The 17,167-nt window shown below is 39.2% G+C and overlaps 2 long non-coding RNA genes and 1 other non-coding gene across 5 annotated transcripts in view; 1 reads left to right on the forward strand and 2 right to left on the reverse strand.

Annotated features, from left to right (window-relative positions):
- Positions 1-17,167, forward strand: part of LOC132679175 (uncharacterized) — a 75,594-nt gene that overhangs the window by 12,373 nt on the left and 46,054 nt on the right. The window contains exons 3-4 of one of the 2 annotated variants that reach the window (XR_009609999.2): positions 131-323; positions 9,513-9,578. This is a non-coding gene — a long non-coding RNA (uncharacterized LOC132679175). Of the gene's footprint in view, positions 1-130; positions 324-9,512; positions 9,579-17,167 lie in introns of those variants that run through there. The other variant, XR_009609998.2, reaches the window with a different exon arrangement.
- Positions 1-17,167, reverse strand: part of LOC132679174 (uncharacterized) — a 162,652-nt gene that overhangs the window by 1,008 nt on the left and 144,477 nt on the right. The window contains exon 5 of one of the 2 annotated variants that reach the window (XR_009609997.2): positions 12,161-12,268. The exons of the other annotated variant lie outside the window; for it this stretch is intronic. This is a non-coding gene — a long non-coding RNA (uncharacterized LOC132679174). The remainder of the gene's footprint in view (positions 1-12,160; positions 12,269-17,167) is intronic. 2 annotated transcript variants of the gene reach the window in all.
- Positions 3,818-3,926, reverse strand: LOC132679921 (U6 spliceosomal RNA). Its single transcript, XR_009610407.1, has one exon. It is a non-coding gene; the product is annotated as a U6 spliceosomal RNA (small nuclear RNA).

The raw sequence follows: 17,167 nt of genomic DNA on the forward strand, positions 1-17,167 counted from the left end.
CATGGGGACATGCTATAAAAAGTTTTATTTATTTTTTTATTTTTAAATTTTATTTAAATTCAAGTTAGTTAACATATAGTGTAATAATGATTTCAAGTAAAACGTTTTTTTGGCTTTTATTTTTTTTAAGTTTACTTATTTTGAGAGAGAGAAAGCACAAGCAGCAGAGGGGCACAGAGGAGCAAAGACAGAATCCCAAGCAAGCTCTGCACCATCAGGACAGAGCCCGATGTGGGGCTCAAACCCATGAACCATGAGATCACCACCTGAGCCGAGATGAAGAGTTGGACAGTTAATGACTGCGCCACCCAGGAACCCCTCAGGTAAAAAGTTGTAATATGATGTTGGGCTTCTGGAGAGACCTTGAGGTGAGAATTGGAAGTCAGATAAATGGTGTTAAAAGTGCCTTTGAAGCAGATGTAAATTGAAGGAAGTTAAATGAAGAGACAGGTGTATTTTGAGATGTGGAGGGGATATGAGACCTGTTACATTCAATTGCTTCAGGAAGTCTCTGCTATGAATGACACAGGAAGGTTATATGAGATTTTGAGGTACATGGGAGAGAATTATGGTGCAGAGCCGTGGAGGAGAATATTCTCGGCACTGAATCAGGGATTGTTGTTGGCATTGTGGCACAGTGGTAGGGAGCATGTGTGTGTTACAGTGAGTCAGAGTCATCCCAGCTTTTCTCCAGCAATGCTCTTGGGCATGCACAGAACACTGGACCGCATGTATGACATAGGTTTGCCCACTGACATGGTGGGTCACAAGAATATGACAGGGACCTCAGTGGGGAGGGCAATAATAGGCTGGCAAGAGTGTTTATGGATGGATTAAACTATGAAGGATTGAGTGTTTATTAAACTCAGTGAGCAGAAAGCAGGGAGAAGGTTGGGAAGGGGAGGAGTGCAGTAGCACATATGGGGGTTGTGCATCAAAAACAAATAGTGCCTATAATGGTTAAATTCAGGGATGATATTGCTGATGCATGGCTGAAGTAGGGTGGAGTTGGAGGATTGCAGGGAACAAGATCATGAGCCTCTACAGTTGAGGTAACTGATGGGTCCCCCAGCATGAATTTTGAAGTTGTCAGAAAGTGGTGATGAGGAATGAGGATGTGGAGGAAGATCATAAACCAGGTGCTATATTCATTTAGAAAGATGGAAATGGATCTCATGTGAGTTCAGTAAACAACAGCTGTGGTGCCTTTAAGATGGTGGAACAGAGAAGTGGTGTCAATTTTAAATGAGGAGAAAAAAGAAGTGGACAGTTGAGCAGCCCAAAAATTTAAAGTCTGGCCCTGTAAATTACTGGAAGAAAAATCCCAAGAGGGCCAGAATTTATTTTGGAGACATCCATATATTATATGCAATCAGCCACATTTTTTCCTAGGTTCATTCAAATACGTGTTATTTTGTTGTTGTTGATTTGATTATTCATCATTACGGATACTGTCTTGGGTAAGAAAAAGATGTTATTTTATATTCTGTCTTGATTCCTTTCTAACACTTCTTTTATAGTATTTTTTCATGGTTTCTCAGCTTTAAAAATGTCAAATACTGGGAGGATACGCTTTCCCAAATATCAGATACTCGAGGCTTTTACATATATCAAGAATAAGATCCAGTTGGCAGAACCAACTAAACTAGAGACTATGTTATTTTTCAGAGTAATCCCCTGTATCTGAAAGGAAAACACTGTAGTAATCCTTTTTTTCTTTCTAAATACCATAATTTAGTTAATCCTACTTATATAAGCATAGTCTTGGGCTGGTTTTCAAAACCACCATTATATTAAGTATGTAAAATACAACTGATGTGATCGTCGAAATGTGTACTTTTTGCATTAGAATAGAGAACACCAATTTTTATGAGTTTCCTGACACACAAATAAGTGTTCTGATAACTTTACAGACATATTAGTATATTCATAGATATTCTGATTATTGCAAAGCCATGTATTTTGCATGGGTAGCTACCTAATTTGTTCACAAAGCTTAGCAAATGCTATTTAAATCATAATATAATAAACCTCTTCCAAGGAAGTTATTTAGTAGGGGCAGCAGATCCTGTCAGTAAAGGTTGACATTGGCAAACACCTGTCCTGTAGAGTTAAGTGCCCAGAGGCAGGTGTTCTTACATTTATTATGCTTCTATTGTGCTTTTCATCAGTACTATAACACCTAACTGAAAATGTTGATAATTTGAAAGATTTCTTAGTGCTTTATCAGTAAGAGCACACACACCCCATTCATTCATTGAGATGAATTTATTACTTTTCAGTCATTATTTAAGTAAACCAAGTCCATGAAATTCCAAAGTAAGATATTACCACTTTCCCACTTTCCTGCCTGCAGTGTTAATTCTCCTTTGGAAGACAGTCATCTTGCCTGCTGGATCCTTCTCTTAGTCTGACTCTGTTTGATATGAGATCAAAGGGCTTTCATTTTCTGTATCAATTAGGCTGGCTGTCTTGTCTCAATGAGATTAAGTAGCCTCTGGAGAGTAGTGACACCAGAACAGCCATAGATGAGCTGATGGTTAGCATACAATATGGCTGTCTTAATTCTTTCTAAATGATAGTTTGTCTAGTCTGATGTCTCTCTTTTATCGTCGTGTCTGAAGCTCATTTGTTCAGGGCAACCATGCAGCACACACCAGACCTGATAATCAGTAGTTTGAGTTTCTAAAATGGCTGGAGAGACACATCAATTCTCTCCCAGGCTTATGATGTTTCCCATACTAAGGCAAAGTCCAGGTTTGGTTGTTGTGCCTTTTTATATTTTTTATTTTTGGTAGGATACCAAGTACTAGAATATTTTACTCCAAATAAAATGTAAATCTTACACCCAAAATTTGCCTTGAAGTTGCTTAAAGGAAGCATTATCAAAAGCATTTGTGGAACCCCAAGCAAAGCTATGTAAGCCCAGTATTAGTCCTGCTCTATGTAGATTCTTCTGTATCTAGAAGCTTGTGATCTGAATTTCCCATAGTCATTTTTGACTACCTTTCTTGAGATAAGACTTTAACGAACTCACTGGAGAAACTGAAGCAATGTGTTTAAACGTGTTTATTAAGACAATGGTGTTTATTAACAACAAGACACTGGTGTTTATTAACAACATCCTCTCTCAGTATATTCACGCTCTTTTCACCTTCAGAGATTTCCTCACCAGCTGCCTTGTCAAAAAAAAAAAAAAAGATCGTCAGGGATAAACTCACTGATGTGGCCTTCCTCACCATCTTCAGACTTCTCTCGGCTTCAACATGTGCTTCCTTCTTCCTTATTATCCCAGAAGAAAATATTCCGCCACTTTCCAAGCCTTGGCTTTCACCCTGAGCCCCCAGAATCTGGCTTCCTCAGTTATCTCCCCTCCTCTCATGTACCCTTTCTCTTCTGGGTACACACATGTGCTCGAGACTCCACCAGACGTTAAAGAAATAAAAAACAGTGACAAAAACAACCACTCTTTCTTTAGCTCAACTTCCTTTTTTTCTGGGCTAATGCCTTACATTTCACCTTTTCATCATCAAATTCTCAAGAAAGAAGGCTACATGACTTCTTCTATTCATTAGGTCCTATTCTCTTTTTTTTCTTTTTCTTTTCTTTTCTTTTTTCTTTTTTTGAATAATAAACACCTCTTTTACATGACCGAAGACAGGAGGGAGGAAGATTTATTTGCCTTTTCAGGCTTTGGTTTTCCTCAGATAAAACTCTAGCTCCTTGGGCACTTAGCCATCTACTCAGCCACACCGGCCTGGGCTTGAAGTGATGCACACAAGAAGCTTGGCCTCCTGGAACTGCTCCTCCGGAAGACAAAAGTATGGAATGCTTCATGAATTTGTGGGTCATACTTGCGCTGGGGCCATGCTAATCTTCTCTGTTAATCATTCCAATTTTAGTATAGGTGCTGCCAAAGGGAGCATGGTCCTATTCTCTTTTTAATTCACTGCCATCGGATTTCTGCCCCCACCCTACTGCTGTCACCAAGGTGGGTAAGAACATTGAGTTACCACTCCATGGACACTATCCTACTAGCCTCTCTTCTCCATTTGCCACTAACTGTTACTATCTCCAGAGGGAAAGTCTTCTTCTCTTCTGAGTTCTGCCTCACTTCCTCTCCTGGTCATCCTCATGTATCCTTCTAAGTGTTTTGCCTCTTCCCTTATTTTTTTGTCCCTCGGTCCAGCCCTTAGAAGTTGGGGTTCCCTAGGGTTTCTTTCTCACTTGTTTCTTCTCCTTCCGCTAGTCCCCTTCACCCTTAGGCAATCTCATGCTTTGGCTTGATTTCTCCTCCATCAGTAGATCTGTATCTCCAACTACTCAAAGGAATTCCCTTTGAAGCACCTAAAAATTCAACATCTGGTGAAGAATTTTTTTTTTTTTTTTTTTTTTTTATTTTTGAGACAGAGAGAGACAGAGCATGAACGGGGGAGGGTCAGAGAGAGGGAGACACAGAATCTGAAACAAGCTCCAGGCTCTGAGCTGTCAGCACAGAGCCCGACGCGGGGCTCGAACTCACGGACCGCGAGATCATGACCTGAGCCGAAGTCGGCCGCTTAACCGACTGAGCCACCCAGACGCCCCAACATCTGGTGAAGAATTTTTTTTTTTTTTTAATTTTTTTTTTTCAACATTTTTTTATTTATTTTTGGGACAGAGAGAGACAGAGCATGAACGGGGGAGGGGCAGAGAGAGAGGGAGACACAGAATCGGAAACAGGCTCCAGGCTCCGAGCCATCAGCCCAGAGCCTGACGTGGGGCTCGAACTCACGGACCGCGAGATCGTGACCTGGCTGAAGTCGGATGCTTAGCCAACTGCGCCACCCAGGCACCCCATCATCTGGTGAAGAATTGAAATGACACTATCCCTACAATTTGTTCACAGAAATTTCTTCTCCCTTTCTCCCTAGCTCAGCCAAAAAAAACCCTGTCATTCTCCCAGAGTGAACTGTGACCTTCCTCTAAATTCCTTACTTCCTTTCAGTTCTACCTCTTGAGAAACCTTCTCCTTCCCCTTCATTTTTCATTCCACTGCTTCAGTCGAGATCAGAGCTCATCACCTCACACCTGGAAGGTCACATCCAGGTGACCTTAGTCATATTTATACAGCTTTTCCTTAGTCATATTTATACAACTAGATCTGATCACGTCACTACCAGGATCAAAAACTTTCTTCAATTTCCATCTGCCTACAGGATATACTTTAGCCCAACCTCCTTTGTGCAGCATAAGATTCCCTTCAGAATATAGCCAAGTCTGATTTTCTAATTACTCTCTGGTCTTCCACCGCCATATGCCTTTACACACTCCAGAATATTCCTCATTTGTGCCTTCATACTTAAGATCAAGGTGCTCCTTTTCCCTAGAATGCTCATGTTTCTTCTCTCCTCTTCTGTCTGGCAAATCTCGATTCTACTTTTATGTGGAGTTGCAGTGTCACCTCCTTTCTATTACACTCATCTTTGCTGACCGCAGCCTCCACCCCATTCCCACTGCTGTCACAAAACTAATTCTTATGTTGGGGTTCCATAGCATTTTATGTCTGCTTCCACTTAAAGTCCTTCCCTCATTGTCTTATAGCTATTTTTCTGTTACTCTCTCTCCCCTACTGGGCTACTAGCTCTTCTAAAGCCATGTTCACCTTTCCTGCTATGCCAAAGATGCTCACCTTGTCCTCAAGATGAAACAGAAAGCCTTAGCTGAGTGCCTCAGGCAGCATTAGTGGTCCTCTGTCCTGCCACAATTTTCTATTCATGTACTCTATTACAGCACTATTATATTGAAATTGTATGTGTACTTTCCATTTCTTCCATTAGACTGAGAGTATGTCAAAGCAAGGACCTCATCTTATTCATCATTGCCATCCAAATGGTTAGCATAGTGCCCAGAACACAATAGGTACCAAATAAATGTTTGTTAAATCATCTGTCACGCCCCTAAGTCTTTATTAGTCTTTTGTTTTGAATAGCTATATAAGATACATTTTTAAATGCCTATTAATATACTATGAATATTCACCTATAATGACTACCACCTGCAGAGATCATTGAAAAATCTCAGTTGCTAGAGACAGATCACACTAAGTTAGTAGAAAACAATCTTGATTTGTGGGAAGCTGAGCCTCAGAGAGTGCTGAATTAAAAGGGAAAGAGTGAGCCATGTCATGCCAATGGCATTGGCATGCCAATAACAATGCTTACTCATGGCATTGGCATGCCAATAAATATGTAACATCCCACAGCCTGGAGTTATTATTTTTATAATAATTTATTAGCCTCATCAATTAGAAAAGAGAAAGTCAAATAGAAGGTAACTGAAGTTACTTAACAAATTTATGCTAAAAACCAACTTAAAAGCTACACTAAAAATTCCCTTAGTCCCCAGAACCATAGTGTTTCTGTAGAGGGTCTTCCTATTAGAGTTTCCCCATAATTGTCAAGTTATAGGACAAAAGAAAGCATCTTATTTTTAATCAGCTGAGGTTGGTGTGAGGGTGAACTGGAGAAACATGGGGGAGGCAAGGATCAAGGAAAACCAGCTCTTCTCTCTTCCCCTACATTGCCTACCCTTGTGGATTTGCACAGATAATGTCTATTCATTGTTTAACAATCAGTCAACATGGTTAAGCTCCTGGGCTGTAAATTGGAACAGAAATCTGAGGTGAGTCTGGCTTCAGAGCTCTCACTTTCTATGCCCTAACAAACTGAGTTATTTTGTGAATGCTCTAGTACCTAGTTAGGTGATTTAAATCATTAGTAATATAAATTGGTAGTTATGTTAATAAGATAACTCCACATTTTCTTTTAGCAAAATAGGGCTGTTTCAGCCAACCCAATATATTTTTTCCCTTTCCTTTCCCCATTCCTCCCTGCTTCAATCAGGTTGTGATATGTTATAGGTATTTCCCAATAAATTACCAACCCCTATACAAACATTTTTTACTTAGCCCATATCCTGCTTCCTACACTCTTTTAAGTTTTATTTATGAATCACTCAAAATTTTACTCATTCCAGAAACTACACATTTACTTGTTAGTATATAACAGCCATTCTTCCTCCTTTATTTGCAATATTTTTAACATCCATTCTAAATGAACTCACCATTGCTTATCCTGGTTTGCATAATTATAGCTGGCTCTTATGTGTAATTATCAAAACTCTTTTATTCTTTCTTTTTCCCTTCCTCATCCTTTTTGCTTTTTGTAGAGGGTGAGGAGTTGGGGAGAGTTAGTTCTCTCACAGGAAGAAGGCACCTGGCCGTGAGGGCACTTCACAGCTCATTAATTATCTATTGGGCATTGGCTCATTTAAAAAGTATGAGGCAGGTTGGGATTTGAGATTGGAGGAACCAGGGTGGAAAGCAATTTGTGTTAGAAAAAAATCAAGATGAAGAACCCTAGGCTCAGAGATGTCCCAGGCTTGCAAGAGGATTTTGGATTGGGGAGTTTTTAGCAGCTTTTGAAAGATGAAGAAAGAATTCCTAGTATGCTAGAAATAGGAAGCAATGCTTCACGTTTAAGAAGAATTAATTCCACTTCACCCAATGAGATGAAAATTGGGAATTTACATAAAGAGGTAGTTTAGACTAAAATTATAAGAAGCTTCTTGGGAATGAAAACATAACTGATTATGAAGGGCAGATGGAATGCTGTCCTTTCCAATCTATAAAAAATATAAATAAATATATATGTATAATAAAGATACAATTTAATAGGCCATTTTAATTGTGGCTTTAAAAGAATTCAAACAATACAAAACAATGAAAAGTAACTCCCCCTCTTTCCTTTCTTAATCACCGTCTCCCTTCCCCTCTCCTTTCCCCATAGTTCCCTTGGCTGGACAAAACCACCATTATTGAGTTATTTATCCTTCTGGAGAAATTCTTTGCATTTACAAACATATATGTGTGTTAGTTATTCTTCATTTCACCGCATGAATGATAGCATACTATATGCACTGTCTGCACCTTACTTTTTCCTCTTGTTGAGGTGTCTTAGAGATCTTTTCCTTATGAGTCCATATAGAGTTGCCTTATGCTTTACAACCACTGCAAAATTTAATTAACCATTCCATTCTGATGGACATTGAGGTTGTTTACATTCTTCTGCTGTTACAAAACTATACTGCATCAGAGTTGAGCAGAAAGAACATGAAAACCTCTTGATGGGAGCATCGGAGGCAAGGTAGGACAGAATGAACTGTTTTCACATGAACCAAATGTTTTTAGGTCCTGCTTCTCTGTGTGCATTGCCATGCATAAATAGGAGGAAACACACAGGAGTTCTATGAAAGGGCCACTTACTGTTGTTTTCCTATTAGGTTAGGCACGTTTCCACTGTGTGGAGTTATTATGTAAAGTACCCCAAGTCTTTTATGGCAGTGGGGGTACATGTTAGGAACATACGCAAGTTATATCAGGAGAGAACGATGTTGTGCAAAGAGCATTGGTTTGGGTCACAAGAACTTGGTTCAAGCCTTAGCTCTGCATTTTATTGGTGTGATCGTTGGAAGACCTTTTAGTTTCTCCAAGCCTTATTTTCTTCTTCTGTAAAATACAGATAATAGTACCAAACTCATGTTTCAAAGATTTAATGAGATAATGCTTATGAAGTGATTCTATAAACCAGTGGTTCTCAAACTTTAAACAGTTTCTGATTCAGAAGGTCTGGAGTAGATAGACCTTAAGAATTTACATTTCTGATAAATTCTCATGTAATACTGACACTGCTGGTCTGGGACCAGAATTTTGAGAAACACTGGTATAAGCCATAACAAACTGATAGGTGGTGTTACAATTTTTGTCACTATAATTATTACCCAAGAAAGAACACTACCTTTACATGTGCCCTTAGAGAAGTGAGAGACGTAATGGTGTTCATCTTTGAATTAAAATAAAAATTCTGCCAGTCAATCGATTACAGAAATTTCTAAAGAAATTGAAATTATTGGTGGGGGCGGGGGAGAAATACTAAACACATAATTATGCACTCTTTGAGTTTATTTAAATGTTCATGCACCTCTGAATTCACTGGTTAAGAGCACTTGACAGGAAGTGGAAGTACAAAAATAAACAAGAAAGGCTCATCTCGTGGCATTGCTGCCTTAACTGAACACAGGAAGTCCTGGAAATCTTGCAAGACCGTCTGTTCCTTCATGTTGTCTAGCCTGATTTTAAGACCTAATAGAGCATTTTATGTTTGTATTTGTCAAGGTTATCCAGAGAAACAAAACAGAACCAACTGGAGAAAAAAAAATTATACAACACACACACACACACACACACACACACACACACACACACACACGTAAAAGAGAGTTATTATGAGTTTTAAGTTATTGTAACTATGGCATATAGTTCTGGTCTGAGTCCAGGAACCAGCAGAGCCAATGGTATAAGTTCCATCCCAAGTCTGAATCCAAAGGCAGGGGAAAACAAATGTTTTAGCTCAAAGACAGGAAGAGAGAAATAATCCTTTCCTAACTTTTTATGCTATTTACGTCTTCAACAGATTGGACGAGGCCCACCCACAATGGGGAAGGCCATCAGCTTTATTCAGTCTACCAATTCAAATGTGAGCCTTATCCAGAGATACCCTCACAGATGCACCCAGAAAAAAATGTTTTTTTTCAAACTTTTTAATGTTTATTTATTTTTGACAGAGAGAGACAGAGACAGAGTGCAAGTGGGGGAGGGTCAGAGAGAGAGGGAGACACAGAATCCGAAGCAGGCTCCAGGCTCCAAGCTGTCGCCACAGAGCCTGATGCAGGGCTTGAACTCACGAATGGTGAGATCATGACCTGAACCAAAGTCAGACGCTTAACCAACTGAGCCACCCAGGCGCCCCAGAAATAATTTTTAACAAAATATCTGGGCACCCTGTGGCCCATTCAAGTTGACACATAAAATTAACCATCAAAATGTTGTTGATGAATGTCTAAAATGAGCTAGTTTCAGGGCACTTATTATGGTTTTCCAGTCCACAATACTGCTTCAAAACACTTAAAGTTTCAAGGAGCACAAACATTAACTGTGGCTACACGTACAGTTAGTTTCATATTCTAGTTGTTACATATCTTAACAGCAAAACGTTTCAGTGGACTTCTTATAGCTAAACCTCAAAATATTTTTTAAAAACAGAAAATTTTAGTTTGCTATCATCAACACCATCACCATGATCATATTTATTACAAGAAAGGTGATGCCAACAGGTCTATCTTCCAGTATATAAAAGCTGTTCGATATTTAAATATACGTTAAGAATAATTCAAAATCATTGATTTATTGTTGTCACAAATGTGTAGGAATCTAGACATTCTAGACATTCAGATTTTAGCACTGACATATTATCTTCTGAAAATTACCACAGACATTCCACTTTCCATTCCCATCTCAACTAATAAATACAACCTGTGGAACAAGAGACATACCACAGTACATTCCTGGGATCCCAAGAGACAAATATAAAAATATTTTAGAAGACAAATATTAAAATTAATGAGATAGAGCCACAAATGTTTGGAGGTAAATTCATGAGTAATGAAGCAAAATTTTCAAACCACAGCACAGTAGGGAGAAAATGTTGAGATTATGTGTGAATAATACTTTTGTGAATATGGCATCTTATTGCAGTGGGTTTCCTTGCTTTGTATCTCACTGATTCCCTTCTTGACATTGTGCAGCTATTTCCTTTGCAATACAGAAACTCCCTTACAGAATCTTTTTCCACAGCTGGCTTTCATCACTTCTTGATAGGTACCTAAATATTTCAGTTTCTTCCACTTTATTTTCCTTTAACAATAACTGCTGCCCAATCAAATCATTCATCTTTCCCCCTGTGTGAGTATTTGAGATCTTGAATGAGTGTTTATCAGGCACCATTCGGAATCCCCTATTTTCTCCTGCTTGGCGTTTTCCTATACTCTAGGTCTCAATTACACTTGGAAGTTTGAATTAAATTTGTTTAACCATTTAAAATTTTTCAAAATTTACTGTGGACTTTTTTTTGTCTTTCCATATAAAAATTTGTGTGTGCAAGTAAAAGACTAACCCTAAAACCTACAACTTATTTTGTAACTTGTATAATAGATCCTGCACATTTATAAACAATACTCAGACATGTGGCACAAAAGAATGAATATTATGCTTTAAAATGGCCACAAATGATAACAATAACTAACATTTATTTTCTATTTACTATGAAGTAGCTGCATGACCAAGCTCTTTATCTCTGCATTAATTTATTTCATATTTCCATCAACCCTGGAAGTTAGGAATTTTATTAAGTGCTTTCATGCCCTTGGTGTGCATGGGGAATCTCAGGATTATTATAAGAGTTTGAGTTGAATTTCTGGTATTTGTAACCCAAAGAGTATTCATTTATGCAAACACGATACATGTTATTATGTACGCATATGTCGTTATATACTCTATTTACACTCTATTTACTCTATTCAGTGTGTAAAACAGAGTTTATCCTGAGCAAGGGGAGATCAGATTGAAAAGGCCTGTGCTCTATCTGTCCCATAACCATTTACATTGATTAAATAAAAAAATTCCTAGAGGAACCTCTGGGGAGAAGAAAAACAAAATGAAAATATAACAAGGATTGGGGCCAGAAAGCCAACTTGCAAGGATTTTTCTTACGTAGGTCTGTGGCAAGGACTTGACTTTAAGAAAAGAAAATCTGAAGGCTGAATAGAGTAAACATAAATATGGTTTAAAAACCAAAGAATATTAATGATATACAGTAAAATGTCTCCCCACCATTCTTGTCATTTATCTAACCAATTCTTACCCAGTCTCTACCATTGGTAAGCACTGTCCTTAATTTACTACATAAATTACCACAGTTTGTTCAAGCATATACAAGCAAAATCAAATAGATTCTTATTTTTCTTCATTTGCTTCCAAAGGCAGCATATTTTACATACCATTCTGCACCTTGTTTTTTGTTTGTATGTTTATCTTGGGCTTCTTTTCCTATTGGTATAATGAAAGCTTCTTCATTCTTTTTTACAGTTGTTTAATGTTCTATGATATAGACATATTATCATTTATTTAACCAGTTACTTTTGATCAACATTTGGGTTGTTTCTAATCTTTGGCTATTACAAACAATGCTACAGAGAATAACTTTGCACAAAAGTCATTTCTTACCTATGCGTGAGTATCTGCATGATAAATTCCTCCAAAAGTAATTCTGAGTCTTTAGTAGCTTTTGTTAATTTCAAAGTGACCACCTAGCTATTCTCTCTGAGATGCACCCTGGTGGAAGAAAGGATGTGTTATGTGTGAAGCTAAAAAGAGCTGTAACACTTTAGGGCCCAAGGCACCCTGTTATGGAAACCCCCCAAGAGAGCCTAACCCAGGAAGAATAGCCATATGCCTGTCCACTTTCAGGGGAAGGATGAGCATAGGTCCTAAAAGTTGCTGAGGAGGTGACACTGGAGTGGAGATACCGGCCTGAGTGAAGCACAGTGAAGCACTACATTTGAATGTAGTTCAAATGGGGAGCAGGATTGTACTGTGCGCTGCTGAAACTTGAACAGAACTGTGTGAGGGTGAGCGACTCCAGCAGCACACGTGGCCCTGGGGCAAGGGCAACTGCACAAGGGCAACTCCTTTCCATGTTCTTACATTTTTTAACATGGTAGTAACAAGCCAACAAAAAACCCTAGTACTTTGAAGCCTGGTGATATTTGGGTAATAAGTGCTTAGAAAGGGTCTTGAAGAATAAAGTGATATTAACAGAGATTTCCTCTAGGAGTATAGGGTAAGAAGTTAACATCTCACTTTGTCCATATCTTGATGCTCATAGATGTTAATCAACTCTGTTGAGAATTGATGTGCATCATTCCTGATTTTTCTCAATATAGGTATGTATATTTACCCACACAAATAATTTTTATTATATAAATAGGATATTTCTGCTTATACATATTATTTTGTAGTTATGTTTTTATTTTATATACATATTTTAGAGATCTTTTCAAGCAGTATATAAAGCTCTACTTCAACTTTTTAATTTAATTTAATTTAATTTTAGTTTATTTATTTTGAGAAAGAGAGAGAGTGCACAAGCAAGTACAGGGGAGGAGCAGAGAGAGAAGGGAGAGGGAGAGAATCCCAAGCAGGCTCTGTGCTGTTTGTACAGGGCTTGAACTCATAAACCATGAGAGTGTGACTTGAGTGGAAATCAAGAGTCAGAAACTTAATCGACTGAGCCACCCAGGTGCCCCTCAACCTTTTTAAATAATGCATAGAAGTCTACTGTCATTTATTTGACCATTCTTGATTTTTGGCTATTATAAACAATGCTGTAGTAAATGCCTTTGTACTTGTCTCTGGTCATATACTGGATGCAGATGCTTCTCAAGGACTCTGATACTTAGACATAGAAATCCTGGATTGAAGGGTATGCCCGTCTAGAATTGTGATAGATATTGCCATGTTGTTTTCTAAAAAAGGCTTCACTAGTTTACTCACAGAAGAGACAGTTTGCTCACAATCTTAATATTAGACCTTGTCAATCTTTTAAAAGTTTGCTAGTTATATTTTCAAAATTACATCACACTGTTGTTTTAGCTTATATTTACTAGGTTAGTAGTGATGTTGAACTTTTTTTCACATGCTTCATTTGTATTACTTCTATAAATTGCTTGCTTATTTCCTTTGCATATTTTTTCTATTAGATAGTTGTCTTAATTGATTTGAAGAAATACTTTATGTGCTGTTATGTCTGTTATGTTTGTAGCAAGTGTTTGCATCTGCTCTTTATCATTTAACTTTGAACTTGGCTATATCTGTTTATAAGACTCTATTAGTTGTATCTTAGTCTGTTCAGCTGCTGTAACAAAATACCACAGACTGGGTGGCTTTTAAACAACAAAAGTTTATTTCTCACAGTTCTGGAAGCTGGAAAGTCCAAGATCAAAGTTCCAGCATGGCCAGGTGAGGGTTCCTGGTTCATAGGTGGCACTTTCAGTGTGTCCTCCCTTGCAGGAAGGGGCAAACGATCTCTCTGGAGCCTCTTTTTTAAGGATGTGAAATGCATTCATGAGGGCTTTACCTTCATGAATTAATCACTTCCCAAAGGCCCAGTCTCTTAATACTTTTATCTTTGGAGATTAGGATTTCCACATTTGAATTTGGAGGGGACCCAAACATTCAGACCACAGCATTTCACCCCTAGGTCCCCCAAATTTATGTCCTCATATGCAGAATACATTCATTGCACCCCAATAGCCCCAGAAGTCTTGTTCCAGCATCAACTCAAAAGCCTAAGTCCAAAGTCTCATCTAAATATCATCTGAATTAGATATGGGTGAGACACTCATGTTTTGGCAAATTGCTCTCCAGCTATGAACTTGTGAAATCAAATAAATTATGTGCTTCGAAGGAGGGACAGGCATGGGACAGACATTCCCATTCCAAAAGGGAGAAATAGGAAAGAAGATACGGGTAATAGTTCCTCAGCAAGTCCAAAATCTTAAACCCCAATGGGGCAGAGGTCCCACCTTCTCGACAAACTGGGGTGAAAGTTGGGGCCCCCGAGGCTCCAGGTGGTTTTGCTCCCACAGCTTTGCTGGGTGCAGCCCATACAGCAGCTCTCATGGATTGGGGTCCCATGCCTCTCTTGGGGGCAGGGGTCATTGCCCTAGTCAGATCTCTCTGAAGTGGCCCCTCCCCCTCCTGAGCCCACTGCTCTGGGAGACCCCATCCTTCCAAATCTCGGTGGAAATATCCATGTTCCCACTGGCTAATGGCTAGTGGCTGTGTCATGGTGTGAAATACTTTATATGTGATTCCTAGTCATAGAAGATAGAGAATAAGCTAAGTCAGAGTAAGACAAGATGGAGTCACAGTGGCCAATGTGACCTCCCATAACAGTTGTCAACGTGAGATGTAGGACTTCGAGTGTGCCTCTGTAGATAAGCTCTGTGACTGATAGATAAGTAAAACTTATTAAGAAAGGTCCACGGAGAGACTTGGGTGAGACCTAGTGGACTGAGCTGATATGGCAAAGACCATTGGGCAGAACCGTTACACCCAGCTCAGTGGACCCTTAAAAGAAGGAGCTGTCTAGCAGCGGCCAGAGGGCTGACCGACCTTCTGTGCTGTGTTATGTTCACAGGCTTTCCACACAGGAGCTGCCAGAGACTCTGGCAGGCGCAGAAGGCCACCTAACTGCAGTCCAGGCCAACACTTGTTATAGGAACAACAATGGGACCGGTGCCTCTCTCCTCACACTGTGATGCCTCCTTCTTGTATCCTCTTTGGAGTGGTTCATTAATTCCCTTCTAACTTTATTGTGTTGAGTAATTTGTGTGATAAAATTGTGCAATAAACTGAATGATTCATGAATTTAATGTTGGTGCTATGCAGCTATTTGAAACAGGTCTCAATCCTGTGATTCTTACCTGGCCTTGCCTTTCACCCTGCTCAGGCTAATGTACTCTGATCTCCAGAGGGGCTCTGCCAAGGTTTACTGCCTCTCCCCTCCTATGTGTCAATTGCCTTGGCCTCCTTGCACAGCACCTGGAGGCTAAGGGGTGTGGCTCGTGCTTTTGGGGGAGCACAGCCTGCACTGTGAGGCTTTGAAATAGATCTGCCCTGGGGCCCTTGAACTTTGGACCTGTGAAGGTAGGGCCAATCTGGAACTGCCTTTGGGTGATTCTTCCATTGTCTTGAACAATAGGTCCTGGCTTCTCTTTGGAAGGCCCACCAATCTACCCATTGTCTTGATGAATAGCTCCTATTTTCTGTTGAGTTGGTCAATCCAGACTAATTTCCTTACCAAATTTGGCCCCACTCCTTGTGTTCTCTCCCAAACAAGCTTTCTTATTTCTTTATACATAGATAGGCTGAGAATTCTCCAATTTAATTTTTGCATTCTTTTTGATTAATAATTCCACCTTTAAATTGTTTCTCTCTTTTCAAATTTTACTATATACATTCAAAAGAAACCAGGCTGCTCCTTCGGAACTTTGCTTCCAAATTTCTTCAGTCAAATATCTACTTTTCATTGCTTACAAATTCTACCTTCCACAAAACATGAGGACAAGAACACAATGAGTTAAGCTCTTATCCACTGTATAACAAGGATGGCCTTTCCTCAAGTTAACACAACATGTTCCTCATTTCTGTCTGAGACCTCAACAGGATGACCTCTATTATCCGTGTTTCTACCAACATGCTGCTAACAACCACTTAGGTATTCTCTAAGAAGATGGAGGCTTTCTCTACAGCTTTCCTCATCTGAGCTCTTGCCAAACTTGCTCTTTACAGTCCATTCATAGCAGTGTAGGCTTTCTCTGGCATGCACCTCAAAACTCCTTCAGCCTCTGCCCATTATCCGGTTCTAAAGCTGCTTGCACATTTTTAGGTATTCGTTAAAGCAGCAACTCCATCTTTGGACTAATTTTCTTTTTTAGTCTGTTTGGGCTGCTATTAAAAAACCCATAGACTGAGTAGCTTATAAAAAACAAATCTATTGCTGACAGTTCTGGAGGCTGAAAGTCAGAGATCGGGTACCAGCATGGTCAGGTGAGGGCTCTCTTCTGGGTCACAAACTTCTCCTTGTATCTTCATAGGGCAGAAGGGGCTGGAAGTGAGATCTCTCTCTCTTATTTTTTTTTTTTTTAGAACTTTCCATGCTTTTTTTTTTCTCCAATTTTTTTTTTAACATTTATATATTTTTGAGAGAGAGACAGTGTGTGCAAGGGGGGAGTTGCAGAGAGAGACAAAATCTCAAGGAGGCTCTGCACTGTCAGCACAGAACCCAATGTGGAACTCGAACTCATGAACTGTGAGATCATGACCCGAGCCGAAATCAAGAGTCAGATGCTTAACTGAGCCACCCAGGCGCCCCTCTTCAAATTTTTATTTCAATTCCAGTTGGTTAACATGCAGGGTAATATTAGTGTCAGGTGTAGAATAGTGATTCATCACTTACTTTTAACACCCAGTGCTCATCATAACAAAACCCCTTCTTAATCCCCATCATCCATTTAGCTCATCCCCCCACCCTCACTTCCCCTTCAGCAACCATCAGTTTGTTCTCTATATTTAAGAGTCTGTTTCTTGGTTTGCTTCTCTTATTCCCCTATGTTTATTTGTTTTGTTTCTTAAATTCCACATATAAGTGAAATCATATGGTATTTG

This window comes from Panthera onca, chromosome A2 (genome assembly GCF_046562875.1).
Source record: "Panthera onca isolate mPanOnc1 chromosome A2, mPanOnc1 haplotype 2, whole genome shotgun sequence".
NCBI classification, from domain to species: domain Eukaryota; kingdom Metazoa; phylum Chordata; class Mammalia; order Carnivora; family Felidae; genus Panthera; species Panthera onca.